Below are 25,740 nucleotides of genomic sequence, written 5' to 3'. Positions count from 1 at the left end.
AGAAAAATGTCACAAAAAACATAAAAGAGTTTGGGCTTTGAATCCTGTGTCATTAGTTACTTGACTCCTCTCTGAGCCTCAGTTCCCTCATCTGTCGAGGGGAAATAATAATGACACTGATACCATAGGGTTTTGTGAGGCTCAAATGAGACAAAATATGAAGGGTTTGAGGTCTGGAGCAGGGGCTTGGTGAGCATCCATCTAGATGCTGAGACCCAATACTGGGGACAGAAAGGGTCAGGAATAGTGAAGATGGGGGGCTGGGGGGAGAGGCAGTGAGAGGCCAGCTTTGGAGTCAAACTGCTTGGGCTTAAATCCCAACCACCGGGAGCCACTTCCCTCTCTGGGCCTTGATTTCCTTATCTGTAAAATGGGTATAATAGTAGTTCTCCCCCCCAACCCCATAGCATGTTGTGAGGATTAAATTAGTTCGTTAATTTATTCAACAAGTAATATTGAACAGTCATGTTTCTAGTCACTGCAGATAATAAGGGTCAATAAATGTTAACGATCTTAATTATTATCATAACCTGGAAGCAGGGGCTGTTTGGGAAGGAGGAAGAGAGGATGTGGAGGCTTTTAGAACAGAGATGAGCTACATGATAAAATGCTATAAAAATAATAATGGGCTGATATTTATTGAGTGCTTACTAAGTGCCAAGCACATTTGCCCATGAGGCTGGTTCCCATATTATCCCCATTTCGCAGATGGGAAACAGGTTCAGAGAGGTATAGTGAGTGACATTCCCAGAGAAACACAGCTAGTAGATAGTCGTGACATTCCCAAAGAAACACTCAAAAGCCATGCTCTTAATCACAAAGCTTTAAATATGATTTAAATATTGATCCAGGGCCTGGCTGATTAGCTTAGCTGGTTAGAACATGGTGTTATAACACCAAGGACAAGGGTTCGGATCCCCATACTGGCCAGCCACCAAACAAACAAACAAAAAACAACATTGATCCAGCAGAGGAAGGAGGGGGGTCCTGGCCAGGAGAGGGACCGAGGGAGTAGAAAGGGACAGAGGTGGGCAAGGCCTCCAAATTCAGGAAATAAAGAGTAGACTGAGTCAGCATATGCTCCCCAAGTGGGTTTTCCCAGCAATAAACAACAAGGTCTGAGCTCAGGGAAGGGAGCGTGAAGACTGGAGGGAAGGCTTTCCAGAAGAGGCAGGTCTTGAGAAATGGGGGAGTTGAAAGAGATGGGAGCCAGAGCAGGCAGGGTAGGTGGCATCAGGAAAGCCCCCGAGGTGAGAGTGAGCAGCACAACTGAAGGCTGAGAAGTGGGAGGAAAGGGCTGAGGTCAGAATGAGGGTTGGGAGGGCTGGTGGCCTCAGGGGCACAGGGAGGGTTACAGCCTCAGGGAGATAGGGAGGGTGACAGATTCAAGAGGCTTAGCTAGTGTAGAAATAGAAATACAGTCCCTGCCCCCCACCCCCCATCTGAACAAGAAATAGAGCACAGTGGTGAAGAGGGCAGGCTGTGGAGTCAAATCCTAGCCGGGAAGCAGCCCACCCTGTGATCGGACCACTTAACGACTCATTTTCAAAACGAGGGGTCCTCAAAGTACCTGTCCCCTCAGATGAGATGATCTGTGAGAAGCACCTAGCACAGTGCCTGGCATGTAGTGAGCACTTGATTCATTCATTCATTCTTCAACTATCGAGTGCATACTTGGTGTCAGGCACTTTTCTAGGGCACAAAGTAGTGAACAAAATAGATTTTAGAATACCCTGCCCTTAAGGAGCTTACAGTTTAGAGGGTAAAACAGTCAGTTCACACAAAAACAAGTAAAATATGTGGTTTATTAGATGGTGATAAGTGCCAAGGAGGAAAATGAAACAGGGAAAGGGCATAGGGAGTGCCAGGGTTCCAGGGTTATTGCAATTTTAAATAAACTTACAAATGGAGGCTGTTGTATTTGTATAGCAGGTTTTATTTTATTTTATTTTATTTATTTATTTTTTCCCCTTTTTTGTCTTTTTTCTTGTCCGGCAACGGATCACAACCCTCAGTGTCGCGCCTGTACCAGACCGGGACCGTCCCTGTATAGCAGGTTTTAGTAGAAAAAACACCTCCCAGTTTATGAGGCATGTATCCTTCATGAGAATCATGTGAGGTTTAGGTATTGCTGTCCCCATTTTATAGATGAGGACACCGAGGCTCTAAGAGGAGAATCTGACCCAGGAGTTATGACTTTGAGAACAGTGCTATACTGGCTGACTCCCTGTGATTCCCTGTGACAAGGGGAGTGCTGTTTCTGAACGTCTAGAGGACAGAAGGAGAGGGATGTTAATTGGAGATGGTATAGGCAGTGGCTAAGGTGGGCCAGTGTCCAGGGTTGGAGCTGAGCTTAGAGCAGGGGCAGAGGCCTCTTTCCTGGAGCCAGAGCTGTGGGCAGCAGACCCCAGCTGTCCTGATCAGGGTGAGTTTAGAGGTGGCTGGACCCAGGGGCAACCCCGAGGGCACAGCGGGGACAGAGACTAGGCCTGAGACACTGTGTGACTGAGCAAAGGGGCAGAATCTGTCTAGAACTGAGTGGGTGTGTATGAGGGGGTGTGTTGAGACTAAGGGGAGGGAAGAGAGGACTGGAGGAAGTTGGCCCCACTGACCAGATGAGAGGGAGCAGCGAGGAGGCTGGCAGGCCAGAGCTGGTGGTGAAGGCCCTTGAATGTCAGACTAAAGACCTCGGCCTTGATGTTGTCGTCAGCAGTGGGGAGCTATTAAAGGTTTGGGGGCAGAAGACGCAGTGTCATGAGAAGGGGATTTGAGAAAGAAGTATCTGGCACTAGGTGGAGGAGATTCAGTGGAGGCAACTGGAGGTGGGGAGTTCACTGGGAGGCTGTCAGAGCTGAGCAGGTGAGAAATGATGAGGTCAGATCAGGAAGACGGCTTGGCTTGGACTGGTGGAAAGAGTAGGGCCTGGGAGGCGATTCTCCTGTGTTCTTGCTGTGGGTCTGCCTGGATTTTCTGAGGGGCCTGGAGCTAGTCCCTTCCCCTCTGTGTTCCTCTGTTTTCCCTTTTGGATTAAACAAAAGCCCCCCCCCCCCTTTTTTAACAACCATATGGGCTTAGGATTTACTTTGGGATGATGAGAGCTAGGGGCCTTCTTTCCAGACAAATACAATAACAAGATTGGTTAAAATTTTGTGAGGTTTACATACCTGCCTAAGTCCATCGATGGAATCCAGCGAGATGATCAATAGTAATAAAAATAGCAGCTAACATTAAATGCTTATTATGGGCCAGGTGCTAGGCAAAGTTATATATCTCATGTTACTTTGGGATGATGAGAGCTAGGGGCCTTCTTTCCAGACAAATACAATAACAAGATTGGTTAAAATTTTGTGAGGTTTACATACCTGCCTAAGTCCATCGATGGAATCCAGCGAGATGATCAATAGTAATAAAAATAGCAGCTAACATTAAATGCTTATTATGGGCCAGGTGCTAGGCAAAGTTATATATCTCATGATCTTGTTAAAGCCATACAACAACGCTATGAAGTAGGCACCATTATTATTATTCCATTTTACAGATGAGGAAATCGAGGAGGCCTAGAGAGGTGAAGTGACTTGCCCAGAGTCAGAACTGGAATTTAAGACTGTGTTTGTCAACTCCAGAGCCTGAAATCTTAACCACTAAGGTTAGGATAGGATTCTAGGATTGAGGAAGGAGAAATGGCAGGTAAGGGGGCAGAGATGGGAAGGTTTTCAAAGATAGCCATGGAGAAGGCAGAGCTAGAGTTAAGAGAAAGGAGGGGTGGGTGGGGAGTTGGCAGCTCAACGTTGAGGTGAGAAGCATCAGGTGGTTGGAGGTGAGGGGTTGGAGATGAAGATTTCATTTGGAGCCTTCTGGCCCAGCTTCCAGAGGACTTGGTATCTGCCCCACATGATCCCCAGCTAAGTGACCTCTGGAGACTGCTGGGAAAGGGTGGAATGTGGGGGAACTCTGTCTTCTTGGCCTGATTATGTTCTGCCACCTTGGTGGGGAAGGGCTTACCCCTGACTCTTTGACTCAGCCTCCAGTGTTGTTTCTGGAATCTACCCTCCCTCTCCCATCCCAAGGCCATTGAGAAGGGCCAATGGGCCTTGATCCCTCTGGGGAGTTTGGAAGTAGAGACACCCTTTTCATCCCAGAGAGGAGTTCTGCAGCCTATCTGCTGAGATCAGCATAGAATCTGGATCCCAATCACCAGGGACCCATGTTAGGTTCTGTTTTAGATCCTGGTCAGCAGCACTGTCTAGAACCACAGCAGGAGGTGATTTAGATTAGATTAAGCTATGGTCTTGGGCTGGAATCTGTATTTATGGTGGGTTGGATTCATTGGTCATCTAGAACAGAATCTTTCAGTAAGGAGCCAGATAGTAAAAATTTTAGGCTTTGTAGGCCATTCAGTTTCTATCATGAGTATTCAACACTGCCATTGTACCTTGAAAGCAGTCATAGACAATGCATAAATGAATGAGCTAGGCTGTGTTCCAATCAAACTTGAATTATAAAAACAGATAATAGGCTGGATTTGGCCCATAAGCCATAGTTTGCCAACCCCTGATCTAGAACCTTATTTCTCCTGAGGAGTGTGTGGATTTTAAACTTTGTTAGGCAGTGATCTAAGCAAACAAGTATGGAGTATCAGGTTGGAGTCTAGATCCATAGCAGGTTAACATGGAAGATGATCTAGAGCCAAACTCTTGCTGGGATCTAGATATTGGAAATTGGTGGACAAGAAATGTACTGGATAGTGGTGTAAAGCAGACTAAACCATAATCTCTGGATGAGCCTAGATTCACAGAAAGTGGGGGTGGGGTGGTATGGGGTGATGAGGTTTAGACCCACACATGAGGCTGTGGTCTGGATATGGGGAAGTGGGTGAGCTAAAGCCACACAGATATGGATCTACAGCAGGCAACGACTTGGTCCTAAGCCAGAGAACCATATGATCTAGAACAGCAGTGTCCAATAGAAATGAAATGGAAGCCACATATGTAATTTAAAATTTTCTAGCATCCACGTTAAACAAAGTAGAAAGAAATAAGTGAAATTAATTTTAATAATGTATCTTATCTTCCCAATATATTCAAAATATTATCAACATATAATCTTTATAAAAATTATTAGTGAGATATTTTACATTCTTTTTTTTACTATTAAGACTTCAGAATCTGGTGTATTTTTTACACTTACAAAACATTTCATTTCAAACTAGCCACATTCCCTGTGCTGAATAGCCCCATGTGGCTAGCAGCTACCATATTGGACAGCACAGGTTTAGAAGCAGGTTTTTCTGGGGCCGGCCTGTGGCTCACTCAGGACAGTGTGGTGCTGATAACATCAAGGCCACGGGTTTGGGTCCCATATAGGGATGGCCGGTTTGCTCACTGGGTGAGCGTGGTGCTGACAGCACCAAGTCAAGGGTTAAGATCCCCTTACTGGTCATCTTTAAAAAATAAAAAAAGAAGCAGGTTTTTCTTTGGGACCAGGGTCCAGAGGAGTCATGAGCCAGAATGATCTGGAATAAATAGGGTTGGATGTGCCAGAGGTTCCACCCTTAGCAGACTTGAACTTAGCAGACTTGAACTAAGCAGACTTGAACAGACTTAGACTGGCTCAGCCTGGGAGAGCATCTGGGCTCTGAATTGGGGAGTGGGGGGTTCCCTCCCTTAGAGTCCTGACCAACTGGCCTCAGGTAGGGGCTCTGGGCCTCTCCGGGTATTTGGCATCACCTCTGAGCACTGGACCCCAGCTCCTCCCTCCCTCATCACAGTGTCACCTCTGAAACTGGAGTCTGGTCTGCCCTGGCAGGTGGGGAGGGACAGGGTGGCAGCTGGACCCTTGAGGGAGCAGGAGCTCCACCCCTCAAAGCCAGCTGCTGCCAGCCTTCCTGGACTGACTCTGTGGAAACAGGGGGCCCAGAGACAGAAATAAACTGCCAGGTTTCCGGGGCGGAGTGGGGGGCCTGCCAGCCTTTGTGCTTCCTTGCTGAGGGCTGGGGGGAGCAGGAAGTGGTTCCAGGCCCTGTCCCAGGCTGTTCCCCCTGTATGGCATCTCCCCTCACCCCCAGATGTCCCCACCTCCATGGCTTTGCGGCTGGGCTGAGTCTAGAATTTGATGGATTAGTGAACCCTGGGGGCCCAGTAGTCTGGGACTGACACTTGGGAACAGGGGGTGGTCCCTGGGAACCTGGACATAGCTTGGTGTCCATTTCTAAAACCCTATCTGGGGGTCTGTCAAGGTGCCGCATGCAGGACCTGAACAGACTCAGAAGGCTACAGTGGGGCATTAAGACTATGAGTTAGAAGATTTGTGTTGGATGCTCATCTCTGCCATGAACTGGCCAAAGGCAACTTTGGGCATATCACACTTTGAGCCTCAGTTTCTTCCTCTGTAGAAAGGGTGTAATACTTGTCCTGCACGTATCAGGACACTATAGTTCAGTGGTTAACTCAGACTCTAGAGCCAGAGTTTATCTGACTCTGGGCTCTGCCATTGTGTGACCTTTGGCAGGTTACTCAACCTTCCTGAGCCTCAGTTTCCTCATCAGCAAAAAGGGGATAATATTACCTATTTTATGGGGACTTTATAATCAAATGAGTTAATGCATGCTAAGAATGCAGGGTAAGTATTCAGTGTTGGCTATTACCATTGGGTAGTCATTAGGCTCAAATGGGTTGTAAGTTAAAATGCATTGTTCACATGTAAGGGACTCTTCCCCTGGAAAGGGCCTTCTTAGACCCTCTCACTTTATAAATGGGAAAACTGAGGCCCTAGATGTGAAAGCGTTTTGCCCAAGGGGAGGCACACAGCAAACAAAACCCTTATGCAGCACCCACCATGTAAAACCAGGTAGCTCACCCCCAATTTACAGGTAAGGAAATCGAGGCCGGTGATTGGCCACTGGGGCACAGTGGCGCTATCCAGTGAGGCCTGAGTCCGCCACTGGGGAGGGAGTGCCCTGGCCGTCTGCGCTTACCGGAGGAGGGGCGTGCAGGTAGCGGGCGCCCTGGAGCCACCACCAGAGCCAGGCGCGCTATTAATAATCCCGGCCGCTCGGCCCGGCTGAGAGCTCAGGTCCGGACAGCGCACAGCGGACAGCGGCGGGCCCGGCGCCTCCCGGGCCGGGGCCTGAGCCCGATCCGGATCGCAGCGGCCCGGCCCTCCCCTCCCCCCGCCACGTGACACCCCCCTCATTCCGCGGGCAGCCGAGGACCCGGGCTGGCGGGCCCGGGGCCAGGAAAAAGCCGAAAACACCGAGGCTGGGCCGCTCCCCTCCCGCTCAAAATAGCCCCCGGCTCGTATAACTTCGTATAATGTATGCTATACGAAGTTATTACGAGGCCTCCAAATTCAGGAAATAAAGAGTAGACTGAGTCAGCATATGCTCCCCAAGTGGGTTTTCCCAGCAATAAACAACAAGGTCTGAGCTCAGGGAAGGGAGCGTGAAGACTGGAGGGAAGGCTTTCCAGAAGAGGCGGGTCTTGAGAAATGGGGGAGTTGAAAGAGATGGGAGCCAGAGCAGGCAGGGTAGGTGGCATCAGGAAAGCCCCCGAGGTGAGAGTGAGCAGCACAACTGAAGGCTGAGAAGTGGGAGGAAAGGGCTGAGGTCAGAATGAGGGTTGGGAGGGCTGGTGGCCTCAGGGGCACAGGGAGGGTTACAGCCTCAGGGAGATAGGGAGGGTGACAGATTCAAGAGGCTTAGCTAGTGTAGAAATAGAACCCCTCCCCCAGCCGCCTGGTTTCCCTCTCGGCCCGTCACCTCCGCCAGGAGTCAGAAGCTCCGCGGCCTCATCTGGGAGGGGGCGGGGGTGGCAGGGATCAGGGGGTAGCACATTCTGCCAGGTAGCCCGAGAGGCGGCGGCGGGAAAACTCGGAGAAGGGCCGTTCGGGCCCGAGAACGGCTGGGCCTGCGGACCAGAGCCCGTTGCTTGAGCAAGAGGCGTCCGAGGGCTTCTAGAAGGGAGGCGAAGCAGACCTCTCCCCACACCCCCTGCCCACCTCCCAACTGTCGAGCCGGTGGGGAGCGGACACGCTGAAAAAATCCTGGATAATTTTCTCAACGGCGGCCGCAGCAGCTTTCTTTGGGGGCGGCTCTGCACCTTGCAGGTCCTGGAGTCCAGAAAGGGGTCCCCGGGAGGGAGGGGCTTCCTTTTACAGGAGCCCTGAGAACCAGGGCAGTAGGTAAGTGACCTCTCAGGGCTCACTCTTGGCACTGTGGGTTGGGGGGAGGGAAAGGGGTCTAACCTGCCCTTGTGGGGGAGGGGAAGGGATGCTTTACCGTAACTGCTATCTTCCAGCACCGTTTGGTGCTCTGCAAACTGGTGAACCATTTGGCAACTCAGCAGGCATATCCCCCGCTTGGGATGGGCCCCCTCGCCCCCTGCCAATGGCCCCTGTTCAATTCCATTTCCTGCCCCTACCCAGCACGCCCTCACCATATTAAACAAAAGCAGTGGGGAATGCCTTCTCTGCCACTGACTGGCTGTGTGACCTTGAGCAAGTCCCTTCACTCCTGAGTTTCCCTTTCCTCATATGAAAAACTAGATAATAGAAGGTTAGGCCATGGCCTTGTGGGGCTTAAAGTGGCACCATATTTAAAGCAATTATCATAGTGTCTGCATGTATTAAGGGGAGGAAATAAAGGGTGCCTGTGTAACATCCAGCCCCATCCCGGGGAGTAGAGGCAGCACTCAAAGTACTTGAATCCCCTCTCTCCTCCAACAACCCTGTGAAATTTGGCTTCCCCAGATCTCTGTCCCACTAGTCTCTGCACAGTGCTCCTTCTGTTGTTCTGCTGGTGGTGGGGGTAGGAGACTGGCAGAGAGCTCTGGACTGAGGGAAGTTGGGACAGCTCCTGGCTTGACTCCCCAGGGTATGGCCCAGGCAGGCTTTGAAGCTGGTGGAATTCTGCTTTTCTCTCCCTCCCATCTCCTTGCTGACCTTTCACTCTACCACTACCAGATACTCAGATTCAAATTCAGATGCTTCTAGGCTCTCCTTCAGCCCAGGAAGTCGGGCCTGGGCCTGTGTCAACTCCCTGCCTCCCCTGCCCCCAGTTCTCCCTGTTTCCTGTTTGATTGGCCTGCCTTGTCTGCTGGAAAAGACCCTGGTGAGCTGGAAGGAGTTCAAGGCTCCATTTGTTGTCTGTGTGAACTGGAGCAAATTACCCCACCTCTGTGAGCCTCGATTTGCTTTTCTGCAAAATGGAGTTGAAAGAAAAACTGTCTAGCAGAAGACCTCTTCACACATGCATCCCAGAGGCGTCCTGGCAGAGATCTATTTAAATAATAAAAGGTAGGGATGCCCTGGAATTTAGAGGGAACTTGCATTAAGGGCCAGAGTAACCTTCCCTTCTCTCTGGGTTGGGGAGGCAGCTCTCTGGGGCCCTGGGATAGGAAGTGGGGCAGGGATTAGTGTCCACCAGATCATTTGGGCAGAGTCTGGATTCAACCAAATTTATGTGGCCCAGATTCCAGGGCTGCCAGGTGCTTATGTCTCTGAATGCACTGCTGGACAGTTCTCACAAACTCCTCCCTTGGACTATAGACTACCCCTGCAGTTAGTCCAGGCCCACCTCCTTCTGCCTCAGGGAAGCCTTCCTGGGCTAACTAACTCCCTCCCCCAGTTTCTTTCCAACTCATAGAGGGCTCCGAGAGAAGGGCTGTAAGAGAGAAAGGGGCTTTAACCAACAGTTAGGCTGTGTGAATTTGGGTAGGCTGCTTCCCCTCTCTGGGCCTCGGTTTCCTCCTGCACTAGCAGAGGAGGCTGGATTAGTGACTCCCTAAGGCACCTTCTAGCTCTGACAGGCTCCAAGCCTGTGTTGACTGATGTATCCTAGGAGATAAGAGCACACAGAGAACCAAGTCAGCTGGGAGATTCCTGTCAAGGTAGCTCCCCCCTCCAGAAGGCTGGAGTGCCTCCCTTCCCAGGACACACCCTTCAGGAATACTGGTGGAGATTGTGGTGGGTGGAGTGGGCCTAACACCCAAGTGAGTGGCAGTGCTGATTCCCAGGGTCTCTGCTATCTGTAGAGAGGCCTGTGCATAAGAACAAGAGCTTGTGTCAGGCGGGGCTGTGAGACTGTACATGCTTCTAGGGGAAGGGAATGTGTGTGTCAGTGACCAGTGAGCCTCTAGGGAATGGGGGTGCGGTGCACGAGGCAGCTAGCTTGTGGGATGAAGTGTCCAGAAGAGATCACAGAGGCAGTGAGTGCATTGGGGTGTGTGCAAGACTTGGAGGCTGGCAGTGGGAGGGAGGAAAAAACATGAACCCGAGAACCAGGCTCTGGGTCAGGGCAGGCTGCTGGGGAGGCTCCAGCCTTATGGGGAAGTGATAGAAGAGTCAGCACAGTCTGACACGGCACAGTTTCTTCTGTGCCTAGGTTTGTCCCCTTGTTTAGGGTGTTGAGCTGAACGGCACTGTTCTGAATTGTAGTTGTCTTGTTTTAATGTGGGGGTATCTGTGTAGGGGTGTTGTCAAGGTTTTCTGAACAGTGAGTGTCTGACTGTCTGGGGTGTCTGTGGCCATACAGGATGGTGCTATAAGGCAGTAGGCAGCTCCTGGCCACTTGGGGTACTGTCAGATTGTACAGGGGCCAGCCTTGTTTTGGGTGCCTCTTCCTCCTCCATCCCTTATACAGAGGGGTCCCCAGGACACGGGGAGGGAGGTCTCCTGTCTTAATCGGTCCCTCCGCAGGTAGGCAGGCAGGCAGGCAGCCGCAAGCCCACTCACTTGCAGTAATTTTACCACGGTGCCTAAGTCAGGAACAGGCGTGAATTGACCTTTTAACCCCTTCCCCACCACGGGATTAGACTCTGTTTCCTGTTCAATCTCCTCCAGAACCAGTTCCATTCCGCCTGCCACCCCCTCCTACACTCAGTGGATAAGCAACCCCCCCATCTTTTTTCCCCTGACCCCTGTTGGGCCTGGGGGGGGCCTGAGGGCCAGGATAGTGCAGGGTCTGGCAGGAGCTGAGGGCCCAGACGGGAGTGATAAATATTGAAGAGGAGGGATTTCGGTGTGGGCTGGAGCAGCTGCAGTGGTTCGAGTGTCACACTATCTCTCCCCAGGTTTACTGACCCATTTCCATTCACGCGGCTGCCGGTTTCCTAGCAACGGCAACAGTCCCCCCAGAACAGGCGGAGTGTGTGTCTGCCATTAGCGACTGCCGCAACTGTGTCAAGGTTACCCCGCTCCCTGCAAACCCACCCCGGCGGGTTTGTTTTCTGCCAGCGCCTGGCACACACCGTGCCAGCCAGGGAGGGGGAGAGAAGGGGATTGGGGGCCAGCCCAGGGGCTTGGGTGGGTGTGGGGGGCCGAGGAGGAGCTGCAGTTCCTGGTCCAGTGGGAGCCAACTTGGACTGAGGCCGAAGCAGCCCCCCCCTCCCTTGGCTGGTGGAATTCCTGAGCCTGAGGGGAGCAGGGGGTGGGGCTGTCCCTCAGCCCTGACCCCCGAGATTCCAGAGTCTAGGGGGAGGGGCGTGGGCTGAGGGGCCTCTGGGAAGCCTGCCCAGCCTGACCCCACCTGGCTTGTTCTGCTCCTGCCCTGGTGTCCTCTCACTTCTGCTGCATGCTCTTCTCTGCTCTCAGCTCTTTGTCCCAGCCGCTGTGCCTTGTCTCCCCTATCAGACTCCCCAGGGCAGAGTTGTATTTCTCCCATCAGACTAGGGGCTCCTGAGGTTGGGGTTCATAATGCTTCTTTTTCTTCTCTGCCCTCAGCACTGGCTCATGACAGTTTTTCCAAATGTCATGGGAGATGAGATTAAACATTTAGGGTGGCAAAAAATTTTTCTTAATGAGGACTAGCGGGGCAAATACCTCTCTTCCACTTCCCTCACTGCAGTAGATTCTGCCTGTACCCCCACCACCTGGCAGCCTTCATATGGGATTGGCCATAGGAAGTAGAGTACTTCTCGCCCCTTTTCTCCCCGAAAGCCAGGGTGCAAAGGGTTAAAGCAGCTCCCAGCCTCCCCCCTTCACCTCGGTATGTGAGCTCCCCCAGGCTGGGGGGGGGATGGACAGATGGGGGTCTGTCACCTTATAGCCACTCATGTGGTCAGCTCAGACCTGACCAGTCACATTCCTGCCCAGGAGGGCTGGTGCTTGAGGCAGAGGAGCAGGGGCAGGGGTGGAGGACCTGGAGGGGGCTGGGTTTGTAGAATGGAAGGGGGGGCAGCCACCAAGAAGCTGGGGTAAAGGGCTGCCAGGAACATGGAAATATTAAGCAATGTCAAGCCTGAATCCACCTCCCGTTTCTCCAGGCCTCAGTCACTCAACCCATCTTTTCTCCCAGTTTGCACTCCCTAAGACCTTCCAGTGGTCTACATGTCTGTGACACAGGTACAGACCTGGTCCCAATTCTAAACAAAGAGAAGAGTGTTGCACAGGCAGTTTCTGACATGCAGGGTGGCACAGGGACTTGTGGGTAGCCTCCAGTGTGACTTTCTGGTGCTTGGGAGAGGTTGGCTGGGTTTCTGGCTGGGTCAGAGGCTCTGAGATCTAAGGTACAGAGCAGGCTGTGCTAGACAGTAGAAAGAAACCTGGGCAGGGACCCAGGAAGCCTGGTTCTCTGCCCAACCCTGTCCCTGGCTCCTCATGGCCTCAGTCTCCCCATCTGAGGGGCTTAGGCCAGTGGTCTCTAAAAGCCCTCCTGTCCTGTTAGTTAGTGATTCAGGGTGAGGGATGAGGGGTGGGGGGCAATGGTCTGGAGAGGTGTGGGAAGCTGCCAGCTCAAGGGGGAGTTTGCAACGTGATCCCAGAGCGAAAATAGCCCAGGTCATTTTCAGCTGCTTGGGCAGAGGTATCTGATCCCGGCAGGGCAGCTTGGGCAGGGGGCAGGGAGGAGCATTCTGTAAAGCTCTGAGAAACTGAACCCTAGGATAGGAGGATAGGGAAAGGTTGGCATGCCCAGCTGGGCTTCCTGAGACCTGCAGGGGGCCCAGGAATGGAAAGATGAGGAATGCAGAGGGTTAAAAGGAGGTGAGGGCTGGATTCTGGCCCCCTTTGGGTCCTGGCCTGGATGAGGTGAAAGGTCAGCCCCAAGGAGTCCAGGCACAGCTGGGGAAAGAGTAACCTGATCCTTCTTCCTAGCCAAGCTCAGGGGATCACAGTGCCGCCGCCCCCAGGAAAGGTGCTTTGACATCACCAGGAAGGAGTTTTGTTTCTACTTGTTCTCAGCAGGGGTTGGGAGCTAGGGGAGGGTCCAGGCCCATGGGGTCAGGGAGAGCTGCAGGCCAAGCACCCCAGCCGTTATGGCAGTGCTTTGTCATCCCAGGATCAGGGGAGGTGGAGGTGAGCCTGCTGGAAAGGTTAGTGGTAGCCTGTTCTGGCCCTGCTCTCACTCTGTCCAATTTATAATGACTCTGACAGCCAGCATTAGGGATGGAGATGCTTAGAGGTAGGAGACACTCCCCCTAACACATACACTGATTAGTGAGAAACTGCTTGGTACTAGACTGTGACATTGAGATGTTTTTGGGGTAGAGAATTACACCTTGACTCTGAGATGGCTTTGCTGCCTATGGTTGTATGTGGTGGGGTGCTAGGGTGTAAAATGGTGAGATGGAGATAGAGATGACAATACACGGAAAAACCTGGGTTCAAATCCTTGCCTCTGTCTTAAGCAAGCTATTTAACCTGTTTAGCCTCAGTTTCCCCATCTACAAAATGGAACTAATAGTGCTCACCACGAAGGGTAATTATGAAGATTGGCACAGAATATGTGCTCAGTAAAAAGTAACCTTAATGAGCCTTATTGGGTGCCAAGTTCACACAAAGTGTGGGGCCGGGATTGCAGCTGGCAGTCTGAGCAGGAGTTGTTAAGCTATAGGCCGGATGAGGGACAGGGTAGTTTTAAGAATGTGACTGTCTCAGTGTCCCTAGGGCTGTCCGTGAGGCTGTGGAGGTATCCAGGTGACATGGGGCGGGATGGGGTGAGGGGAATGGTGTTGGGTATGTGGCAAGGGGCGGTTCGGGGCAGGGTTCTTACCGCTGACCTCTGGGGCTGGCGACAGCCCCCACTCCCCACCCTGGCAGGCTTTGTGCGGTGTGTGGGTGTAGCTGTCCCCGGAGTGCGGCTGTAGGTATGTTTGAGAAGGCGCAGGCATCCCGAGAAAGAACAAGTCGCCTTTTGTACGCGGCCAGCCCCGGGCTGGGCTGGGCCCTCTCTGGGGGATCCCCTGTTTCCGCGCCCAGCTCCCCGCCCACGGACAGCGCCCTGGCCCAGCCCGCAACGGGCCCCCACCTGAGGGGCGCGGCGCAGCGGGCTGAGCGCCTCCTCCCGGGGATCCGCGCTGAGGGCTTGGGGAAGGGGGTCCGGGGCAGGGGGCGGGCCCGAAGCCCGGAGCCCGCCCCTCGCGACATCACTCCAGGTGCTACCAATCTGCCGGAGCCCTGCCTGCGGGCGGCCCGCCCTCTCGCAGTCACCGCTCCCGGGTGCTCGGGACGCGCGGTGGGTGGAGTCGGCGGGAGGTGGAGGAGGAGGCAGAGCCGGCTGTGGGGCGGGGAGACCGTTGAAGGCCTCGCCCTTCCTGCTGTGGGAGAGGCTGAGCGCGCGACCCTGAGACCATGCAGCCCGGCTCCCCTTGAAGGACCTCGCAGGCCCTCCTCTGCTGAGCTGCTCTACCTTCTTGCGCACCTGTCCAGGTCTTGCCAAGTACCACCTTCTGCAGGACGCCTTCTCAGAACCGACGCCTGGTGTGTGACTCAGAGTTGCACAGAGAGTTGCTGTAGGAGGGCCGCCTAGGAGGGCCTCTGCCCTACCAGCACACACCTTCCCTCCAATCAGAAGAACCCTAGGTCTGTCTTCCTCTGCGGTCCACACAGCTTGTATCAGAACCCCTGACTTCTGGGAAGAGGAGAGGTTGGGGGAGCTGGAAGGGCTTTTGCAGGCCAAAGGGGCAGTTCTGTCTTACAAAGAGTATTGTGGGCCCAGTGACTGGGGGGCGGGGAGGGGGGCACTGGTTCTAGGGACCTAAGGATTTAGCTTGCAGGTGGAAGGTTCCAAGTTGGGCAAAGAGGAGTGTCGGGAGCCAAAGGGAGGTAGGGATTATGCCAGGCCAGCACTACCCCCACCAACAAGCTGGCCCAGTGGAATGCTGGGAGGCCCCAGGGATGGGGCCAGGCGGCCAAGGTGTCTCTGGTGGCACGGAAGCAGTTAAGAGCTGCCTCAGCCCGTTCCTTCAGACAATTAGTGACATCTCGCTTGACAACACCACACTGAGCCGATGCAGACCTCAGCCCCCCTCCCGACCTCCCCACGGCCGCTTCAGCTGTTTATTCTTGGGCTTTAACAATTGGGATTCTGACTTGGAGGAGCGGGCGCCCCGCGCTGCCCTCTGACCCACCGTCGCCTTGGCAACTGGAGCCCGGTAGGCCTGGGCTCTGCGTTAGGATTACAGATCCTGAATTCACAATCTTGCTGCTCCCCTGCAAGCAGCAGCAGCAGCAGCATGCGGGATCTGCAGCTAGACTGGAGGGGACAGAGAAGGAGGGTCCACAGGGGCCAGTCTGAGGCACGGATGGGAACCTAGGATGACCACAGGCAGCCTGGAAAGTGGTGACCCCCTGACAGCCATCAAGGGTGGAGCCCTGCTCCACTCCCAACATCTCCCATCCGTTCTCTGGAAACTTTCTTCCTGGTAAAGCCCTGAGGGCAGGGGCAAAGCTTCTTCACTGCCCCCCTCTTTCCCCCTCAGTCAGCCCCCTACTATGCCCAGAACTCCAAGTGCCAGCAGACTGTGCCCCTGCCGTGCCCGCCGCCATGGCAACAGGCCCCCCTCCCTTGCCAGCTCTGCTCTTTCCTCCCCCCACCCTAGCAGCCAACTGCCCCAGCTGAAACCGGAGCTGATGCATCTGTGAGCCTCATGCCCAGACCCACATTCCATTTCTGTCCTCTGTCCCCCCCCCAGTTCTGGCGACGACATCTTCCCTCCTCCTTCTCCTCCTCACGCCCCCTCCCTCCTCGCCTCTGCCTACTCCTGCTGTTCACCCCACGCTCTATCACTTAGTGTCTCCCCCTTCTCCTCGCCCCATTCTCTGAGTGTGTCTCACCCTCTCCGACTGTCTCTGTTGGTCTCTGGGTGTGTCAGTCCCTCTGTCTGTCTCCAGCTGACTGGGTCTCTGTGCCTTGGCCTGTATGTGGCAGGCTCCTCAGGCTCCTTCTTCTCTTCGTGCGTGTGTGTGTGTGTGTGTGTGTGTGTGTGTGTGCGTGCGTGCGTGTGTGTGTGTGTGTTTGTGTATGTGTGTCTTTGTCTCTGCACCATCCTGCCTGTCTCTCTTTGTCTTTTTCTTCCTCCTTCTCTGTCTCTCTCTTCCTGGGTCTCTTTCTTGCTGTTTTCCTTTCTCTAGCATGCTCACCCTCTGCCTTTCTCCCATTCCACCTCTCATCCTCTCCCCCGGTCCCTCTTTCTCCTAAAGCCTCATTCTGCCCTGTTTCTCTTGCCCCCATGTTCTTCCTCTTTCTCTCTCTTCCTGGATCTGACTCCTTTCCTTGATTTCTCCCTCTCCCTCTTTCTTTTCTTTTCTCCCTCTCCCTCTAGATACTTAGGTTTCTTCCTGGGTTGGGTCTTTCAGGTCTCCTTCCTCTATTTCCTACTTGGTCATTTCCTCATAGCTCCTGGTTGAGGAACTTAGGCAGGAGGACCCTCCAGAATCACCCCAAAGGAGCCCCATTTCTAGTAAGCCCCAGATGTCCTGGAAGCCCATTGGGCCTGTGTAGTTGAACCTGAAATGAGGAGGGTCTAAGGTTAAAGAACTGCAGAGTGGGGCACCAGGAAACAAGAGTGCTAGGCCTCCCTTTCCAGAATTCTGGAGGATGGGCTCCTTCCATCTAGTCTACCCTCCACCAGCCCAGGTAGGGGCAGAGGTTGTCCCAGGCGCTAGGCAGCCCAAGAAGCCCCTAGCTATGAGGACTCACAGAAGAGCATGTCTAGGCCTCACTTCCTGGGATTTGTCCCCTCCCCTGCCACAATGATGGCTGTCTCAAGCTATGCCTCATTTTCCCCTAGTGGCACAGGGGTACTACCCTTGCTCTATCTCTCACTTCCTTAAAATGCTTTGAGTTCCTGGAGCACAAAGTTATGAGGAACAAGGAAAGGCTACAGTGACTCCCCCTCCCACTCGCCCGCTCACCAACACCAGGGGGACTCCAGCACAGAAGAATTTGTTTATCTCAGGGCATAGTAGAAGCAGGGTCCTGTCTCCTTAAGTGTTGGGTGGAGGACAGTGCCCCGCCTCCCCTCAAGACTGGCAGCCCCTGCTGTCCGCCCTCCCTCCCAGTCTGGGCAGTGGCTTCTAGCCTTCCTCCCTAGCCCCTCTTCAAGGAATGAGCTTGAAGTCATGGGCAGACAGGCCCTAGGGTGTGGGAGCCAGGCCTCCAGGGCCCAGACCTTGACTCTGGGTGTGGTGAGGCCTGGTCAGCCAGACAGTTCTAGGACCCTAGGGTCTGGGCACTACTCACCAAGGGGCCAGGCGGGGGAGTAGGGCTGCCTGGGGGAGGCGGGTAGCACGCAAGGCATGCTGGGCCCCCTTGGCGGGTGGGTGGGGGGAACAAAGCTGGCATCGAGGCCTCAGCTAAAATTAGCCGCTTCCCTGCGCGGGAGCGAGCATGCCTGCCAGCCGCCCAGATCGCCGCTGCCTCGGCAGGCCATCTGTTGCCACGTTTTGCTCAGTCCCCCAGAGCCCCCCAACTCCAGCCACCCCCAGGGGCTAGAGGGACCCAACTCTGAGACTGTTCCTAATCAGGGCTCTGGGCTCTGCTGCCATCATGCTGTGTGACCTCCGGATAAGCCTGTCCCTCTCTGGGCTCCTGTATAACGAGGGGGCCCTAGACACTGACATCCCAGATCCCCTAGTCCTTCCAAGCACCAGGTGCTGGTGCTGGTCATGGGGTCTGGTTGCCTCCTTCCCTTGGAGCTCCCTTTCTAGCCAAAGGTTTGAAGATGGGGCAAGCGGGATTTAAAGGTGGGGAGGAGTGTATGACAGACTGCTGTCAGATTCCCAGTCTTCACTGGGCAGTAGAGCAGCTCTGTATCCAACAACAAACCCCCCATCCTCCCCCCTCATCCATCTCCAAGCAGTCTTAAAGAAACAGCTCCAGGTGGGAAGCCAGGAGGTGGAGGCTGAGTTCAGCTGATACTAATTTGCTCTGTGGCTTCAGCAAGTCTCTTGCCCTCTCTTAGTCTATTTCTGCCTCTCTTCAATGAGATGCTGCACTGTCTGATGAGGCTGGCGTTATTGTCTTTACAGATGAGGAAACTGAGGTGCAGAAAGATGAGGTTCCTTGTGAGGAGACAGCAGAGCCAGGGCTTAAAGCCACCGGGTCGCAGCCCAGTGTACTCCTTGCTGGTCTCCAGCTTCAGCTTATTTCTGACCCAGCACTTACCTGGCTGTTGCCCCTTCCCCACTCCCCAGAGCCAAAGCAGCTGAGTTGCTGCTCCAAGGTCACCCAGTTTGGCCCGGGAGGAGCTCAGACTTGAACCCGGGCCTCTTGGCTCTTGGTCTTCCTCAACACTCTGTCCAGCAGGCTGGGCCTGTTCCCTGGGTGAGTCATGCCCCTGGACTTTGGCTTCCTTGTCCCCCGCTCTGTGGCCTGAAGTTAGGAGAGGGGCCTTTGTAAGGAAGAGGGACTCCCCTGCCGGCAGGGGAGGGATCTCAAGCCATTATCCCACCCCCTTCTCAGTGAATGCATGGTGACAGCAACCCCTAACCCCCTGCTCCCTACCAATCTCTAAGCAGTTTTACAGAAACTCCTCCTCAGGCCTCAGTGACAGGCCTCCCTAGATACACACCTGCATTACATTAGAAATGGGGTTGGGTGGGGGCTTGAGGAGGTGGCATTTCCAGGTTGTCTGTATGCCCAGGCAGCTTTCTCCCCGGCATTCTTTTCCCCCAGCATTGGGCCAGTGGGTTAGCTAGGCAGGAGGCCACAGCACCTCCCCTCCTGGTGTCCAGGGACCAAGGTCACACCCAGTGCCCTGTGTGCTTCCACCTAGGGCCAGTGGTGTTTGTCACTGGGGCAACGTGTGACTGTGCCTGGCTCTGGCAGTGCTGGGGTGACATTCATGCCCTGTGAGCTGTGACGCCTCTGCAGGCAGAGGACAGCACCACCCAGGCTGGTGACAGTGATGGGGAGGGGCGGGGGTGGGTTTTCACCTGTCTATAGCAGTCAGGGAGGTGACATGTTGTATGCCCATCCCACAGTCTGGAGGGAGGATTCATGAGGAAAGGGTGAGGTTGTGTCCTTTCCTCATGCTGTGTGGTGGGTGGAGGGGTCTGCCTTCCTCACACCTGGAAGATAAGGTGTGTGTGTGTGTGTGTGTGTGTGTGTGTGTGTGTGTGTGTGTGTGTGTGTGTGTGTGTGTGTGTTTTGATAGGTTGTGTGTGACAGGTTCTCTTTGCATCCCACATCCTGTTAGTGGGGGTGGGAGTGCCTTGTTGTGTGTTAGTTGTACTGTTGGGAGGGGTGATAACCTGTGTACCTGTCTCATACTGTTTGGGGGTGTCAGATGTGTCCATCTCATGCTTTGGGGGAAGCGACAGGTTATGTGCTTATCTCATCCTTTTAGAAGGGTTGTCACTGTCTCGTATGCCTGTCTCTCTGACTGTTGTATGTATGAGATGTCACCATGTGCCCATCTCATGCTGTTGTGGGGAGTGACATGTGTGATAATTTCATGCTGTTGGGAAGTTGTCAGTAACTTGGGAGCTCGTCTGTCACCCTAAAAAGACAAAGTGTTGCCCGGTGGTATGGGGCTGGCACTTGGCGGGGCCTTCCCCTCAGACCGCAGGGCCCCAAAGGGCTGGCCAGAGGAAGCGCTTGAGTCCCTGAACATAGGGCAAGTGAGGGGAGGGCATCAGTCCTGCAGGACCTACCTTCTGACCCAGGTGCCAACCCTGGGTACTGTTCCCCAGAAGGAAGGATCCAGTGTTTTTCACCTGGTGTGGAAAGGGGCCTCTGGGGCTGGGTCAGGTATGTGGCTGGGAGGTGGGGCACCAGGCAGGGTTTGCCTGGGGAGCCTTGTCCCCGAAGGCCTGGGGGGTCCTATTCCCAGCCTCTTCTGCCCCTGAAACTGTTAAACTAATTAAGGCTGTGGAGCGGCAGGATTAATCGGGGCAGCTCGGCGCGGGCCGGGAGCTCAGGTAGTCGATTAGTGCGCCGCGGAGGATATTGGATTTCTGAACCGCAAGTCAGCACTATTCGGGCCTGTTATCTCTCCCAGGCTCGAGGGTCAGGAGGCGGGAGGCTCCCGGCCGGCCAGCTCGGGCACGTCCTCGCCCTGCCCACACGGCCCTCAGTCAGCCCTTCTCCACCATTCTCCTTTCCTGGCTCCTGTGGGACTGTGTGGCCCTGCCTCTCCCTTTCCTCCATCGGGGGCTCTGTTCCTCTCAGACCTTCCTGGCCTCAGACTCACTGTGTGCCTGACCAACAGCCTCCCACTCTCAGCCTCTGACTAGCTCTTGACCCCCCCCTCCACCTTCCTCTCCATCTCCTGTCCCTGTCCCGAAGGTCTCCGCTAGCCTCTCTCATCACCAGTCTCTGTCTCTTGTTTTTGTGCTCCTGTACGCCTGTCTCTCACAGTTTCTGTGTGTCTCTGTCTCTCTCCCTCTGTGTGTCTGTCTCCCTGTGTATCTTTCTCCCTCTGTCTTTTCCTCTCTCCCTCTAGCGCGCTCTCTCTCTCTTTCTCTTTTCTTCTCTCTCTCTTGTGTGGTCTCGGCTGGTGTCTGCAACCAGAACAAATCTCCCCCAGCCAACACCCCCTGAACAAGGAGGCCAGAGCAGCTAATGGGAAACATGTGATTCTGCCTTGCGCCTGGAGCACCGTGAAGGGAGCCTGAGTCCCAGCCCAGACCCTGCTCCCCCTGACTTGCCTCATTCCCCCCACCACACTGTCCTCTGCCTCCCAGCGTCTCCCCCAGCCTGTGTGGGCACAGTTGCAAGTTCTTCAGTCATTTACATTTGGTGGGGGGCTGATGTTTATCAGTTGGGGAGTATCAGGTTATGGAGGGGCTGGGGGCAGCTTGGCTCCTTAGGTTCCCCCCGTCCCCAGGGCCAGGCAGACCCCCACCACAGCATATGTAGGAGAACAGGGCCAAGATGAGCTGAGCTGTGGGGGCCTGGATGGGGGGCAGCTAGTCCACCCCCACTGGAGGGCTCTGAGGCCACCCAGATTTCCATCTTTTCCACCCTCCTGGGCCTCTGGGGAGCTGCAGAGGTGGGGGCTCCCCGAGGGCTTGGGAGCTGCCGGGCTGCATTTCTGTGCCCACCCAACCACAGGGAAAGGGGGGACGGATCAGAGGAGGGAGGCTCTGGCAGGTTGGAATTCTCCTCTGCCTGTGGATAAATTGTCCCTAATCCAGGCTTGGGGAGTTGTCTGGCTCCTACAGAGAGAGAGAGAGAGTGTGCACAAGAGAGAGCGAGCAGGAGATAGGCAGGGAGGGAGGAGGGAAGCAGGCACATACAAACACAGTGACACAGACACACACACTGTCTCACAAAGGCTCTCTCACATACGTGCATGCACACATGCACTGACGAATTACACAAAGGTACCACACAAACACTTGGCACCATTTTGCTGACAGGCACACCATGGCACACAGACCTGCTCACACATGTTGACACTGACACACAGCTATACTGGCACAGACATACAATGACATAGCACAAGGACCCACTGACATACCAGAGACACAGTGATAAGGTCATGCAAACCCATACATACATGGACACACATACAAGCACATACTGACCCATGGTGAAACAGACCCACGGGGACACCATGACCAGTCACACCATCACACTGTGACCCTGAAAACCCAGAGAAAGGCAGAGGTAGGAGGGAGGCAACGCTGATCCACGGTGACATCAGTGCTCGCAGTCATCGGCCTCAAGATTGCAAACCTGCAGGGACAGCAGAGGATCAGCTGCACAACCCCAAACCCCTGCCAAACACACATCCAGAGAGCTCTGAGACAGGCAGGAGCCGGTTTGGTTCCTGACACAGCGAGATGTGGAGAGCCAGGCAGAGTATGTACACACACTGGCACGCTCACACCTTGAGCACAGCTGAGCACACCTTGTCACACACAGTCACACACACTTACACCTCTGTGTCCTCACAGGCATACAAACACAGGCTCAACTAGACACACACACACAAAGCTGAATAAAGTAGAAATGTGGATAGTGCACATACCCACACATATAGCTGAAGATACCGAACCTAGGCACACACCCAGCTTGCACACACACACAAAGTGACTACGCCAACCACAACTGAGCAAACACATGATCTCACACATGTACACTTTTAAGCAAGAGTGAACCCACACAGACCTACAGAAATACACACAGGGGAGCATACAGACAGGCTAAGTTGACCAGGAACCCATACACCCAATACAGGTGTATTTACCCAGACAGCTGAACATTCACAGACATGCATTTGTATAGGCAGAATTTCTATGACACACATACAAATTCCCAGGCAACCAGAACCTGTAAGCAGTCCATGAGGCCTGATTCCCCAACCCCCTCTGGGACTCTAATAGAGATCTCAGAGAGGCAGACAAATGGGCAGAGAAAAGGGAGGTGGTGAGCAGGACCATGGTTATTAAAACAAGAGACATAACCAGTTGCTGATGGAAATGGGTAAACTCCAGCTCCATTTCACCCTTGTGAAAATATGCATCCACATTCACTCTAAACAGCAACTCTCACACCTGCATTGTAAATAAGCTCTTAGCACTTAATAGCTTCCCCAGAATGCTCCTCCCCTTTCATAAGATCTTATTCTCCCTATTTTACCGATGAGAAAACTAAGAACCAGGGAGGTTAACTGACTTGCCCAAGGTTACACAGTTAGTGAGGGTTGAGCCAACAACTATCTGACTCCCAAAGGCCAGATTCCTTTCACCATAGTGTGTATGCATGCATGTACACACATATACCTAGATGTTCAAAGACTGCCTCACATAAAACCCGGGATTTCAAGAGACAGGCTCACAACTCCCTGATGGGATGAGGTTGGAGCTGGATTAGATTTCATGTAGGAGAGCCTGCTGGTTCAGTGTCCCTCTGGCTGGCTCACCCTGCGTCTGTGCTTATGCCTGGGGTGCTGTGTTTGCTTCTACAGATGGGAGCTTGCCTGATTGTCTATCCATCTGCCTGGATACCAGAGCCCACCCAGCTGGGCATGTGCAAAGGGCCCCGAGTGCGGGGCAACGCTCAGGCCACCTTGGAGACCACCCTGGAGACGCTGGTGAGGACAGGCCTTTCCTGCTGAGCTGGGTCTATCTGCCCAGTCTGCTCAGGTAACAGTGCAGGGAAGCCAGGTCTGTACCTGGGCTACCCCAGGAAGTGGGGATCTTGCTTCCCAGTCCCATCAGGGATCCTCTCCCAGCTTAGGCTGAAGAGAAGTAATTTATAGAATCAAAAGGTATTAACCCAGCTTACTCAAACTCCCCATTATCCAGAAAAAGGGAGCTGAGGCTCATGGGTATATAGTGAGTTCCCTGGAGTACTGTCTCCTAGCCTGAGGACTCTTTCCTGTGCCTCGATGACCTGAGAGAACTGGAAGGAGAGGGTTTGTGACAGTGACCAGGACTCAGGGCAGAGGTGGAAACCAGAGTGCCTGATGTTTTAGCTGCTGACCCCCCCAGGATACCTCTCTACTGGACTCTGGAAGCAGAGAGCTGGGAGGCCAAGGTGAGGTGCTGGAAGGGTCTGGGTAGTCCAGGTATGCTAGGGTTCCGGCATAGGACAAGGCAGGGGGCGGGAGCAGTGGCAGGACCCACCTCCTTCCTCCTGGCCCAGGATAGCCCACCCAGGTTTGGGAGCCACAGAGGCCAGGTGGGGCTGCCCTGCCCTGCAGAGGCAACTCCCTGAACTGACACATGAAGCCTCGGGCTCCAGGAAGCTCCCTAGAGCCCAGCCTGCATGGGGACCCCACCCAGCTTCCAAAGGAGCATTCCTGGGGCCTGAGGTCTGGGGGTGGGGCCTCCTGGGATTGTAAGGGTGGTGAGGTATGGCTGTGGGGGGATGCAATGTTGTGTATACCCGACGGTAAATGTACAGGGCACTCTGGCTTGTGTGCAAGCAGGTGTTCATGTGTAGGGCTCTGTCCTTGGTGCACAAGGTGATGTATACAAGAGTTATATAAGTGGACTAGGCTGGGGGGATATTCAAAGGCTGTGTATGTGGTATATTGGAATGGTGAGTGTGCAGGAGTCAGTGTGTATGTCGGGCAGGTATGGGAATACTGGAGTGTTGCATGTGCCACCCTGGATGGTGTATGTGAGCAGGGTGCTAGTGTACACTGGAGAGATGTGTGTAAACAAGATCTGAACACACTGGGGTGGTATGGTGTGTGTACATAGGGATCTGCATGTACACTGGGGAAGTGTGTGTTCGTGGGGGTGATTTGTCCACATGGCTCCATTTGTGCTTTGGAGGTGGGCTGGGCAAGCCTTGAGCTGAGCTGGGCTCAGCAGTGCCCAGCCTTGTGGCCAAATCGCTGAAGTCACTTCCTTTCCAGCAGCAACTTTCCAGGAGGAGGAGTTCTTCAGACCTGGGCGGGGAGGGGGAGACGGAACAAGGAGCTCTCAGGGGAAGGAGGTGGGTGGGGGTGAGAGGCTGGGGGAGGGCCTGGTGGGGCTGGAGGAGGGGAGTCCTCTGGGAGACTGAAGGAAAGACAAGGACAGGAGTCTTTAAGGGCCAAGGGCAGGAGGGGATGGGGGCGGAGCAGGGCGGGAAGCACAGTCCCTGAGTGACCTCGGACAGAGGAAGGGAGGGCCACCAGCAGGGTGACCCTTGGGTCCAGCCAGAGCTGGCAGTCGCGTCCACACACCTGGCACCCAGGGCAGGGGGCTGGCAGGGGGCGGTTCTGGGGCAGACCTGCTTGCCAGGTGCCCTACTCTGAGCAGGAAAGGGGTGGGCGAGGGTTGCACAAAGGAGCTCTGTGTGGCTGGGGATGGGGTGGGGTGGGGAGTGCTGTGCTGTGGGGGAGCCCTGATGGCCCTGGGAGGCGGGGCAGGGCCAGCTCCCCTTGGGGGCATCAGTGGCTCCAAGGGGACACCTAGTGGCAAGGGGGGGTAGTGCATCTGGGTGGCTGAGGTGGAAGGTAGTGACTAAAAACTGGAAGGACAGATTACTAGTCAAAAATCAGAACTGATGGGACTAGGACAGTTGGAGGAGGTTTGCATGGAAGGGGGCTGAGTCTCTGGACAGCAAAGCAGTTTGGCTTAGAGGAGCCCAACAAACCTCAGTTCAAACTCCATCTGAATTCAATGACATGGCTGTTTGTCTTCAAGGACATAACTTAACCTCTCTGTGCCTCTACTTAAATGCCAGATAAGTGGCAGATGCCATTATTATTCCATCATTGTTATTTTTGTTATGATTTGGGGCTGGAGCCAGGTTGGAAGATCTTCAGGTACGCTTGGGTGGGTGGGTGGGGGGCTAAAGGGAAGGAGGTAGGAAGGGTGATGACTATTCCTGAGGGAGCAGATCCTGGGAGGTAAGGCCCCAGGAGGGGAAAGGAGGTAATGAGGAAGGTCTCAGAGCAGCAGTAGTAGCCCCATTGATGCAGTGTTTTCCATTCGAGGACATCCCTGGGCCTTCAAACCAGGCTGGGAGGGAAATGGTGGGGGTGTGGGGGGAGTGTGCAGGCTGGAGAGAGGGTCATGAGGCCGGAAGTGAGAGCTGGGGCTGGCGGCCTGTCTCCCCTGGGGAGGCTGTGGGTG

General features: G+C 54.2%; 1 protein-coding gene across 4 annotated transcripts in view; it reads left to right on the top strand.

The window, feature by feature from the left end:
• AHDC1 (AT hook, DNA binding motif, containing 1) overlaps positions 1 to 25,740 on the top strand; it is a 66,828-nt gene that overhangs the window by 20,397 nt on the left and 20,691 nt on the right. For 3 of the 4 annotated variants that reach the window (XR_550680.1, XM_008575557.1, XM_008575559.1), the window contains exon 3: positions 23,133 to 23,310. The gene's annotated coding sequence lies outside the window, so the exon portion shown is untranslated. Of the gene's footprint in view, positions 1 to 14,640; positions 14,794 to 23,132; positions 23,311 to 25,740 lie in introns of all 4 variants that reach the window. The other variant, XM_008575558.1, reaches the window with a different exon arrangement.

This window comes from Galeopterus variegatus, unplaced genomic scaffold (assembly GCF_000696425.1).
Source record: "Galeopterus variegatus unplaced genomic scaffold, G_variegatus-3.0.2 Scaffold1207, whole genome shotgun sequence".
Taxonomy (NCBI): Eukaryota; Metazoa; Chordata; class Mammalia; order Dermoptera; family Cynocephalidae; genus Galeopterus; species Galeopterus variegatus.
The sequence above is the reverse complement of the archived record's forward strand: the minus strand, read 5'-3'. Positions and strand labels throughout refer to the sequence as shown.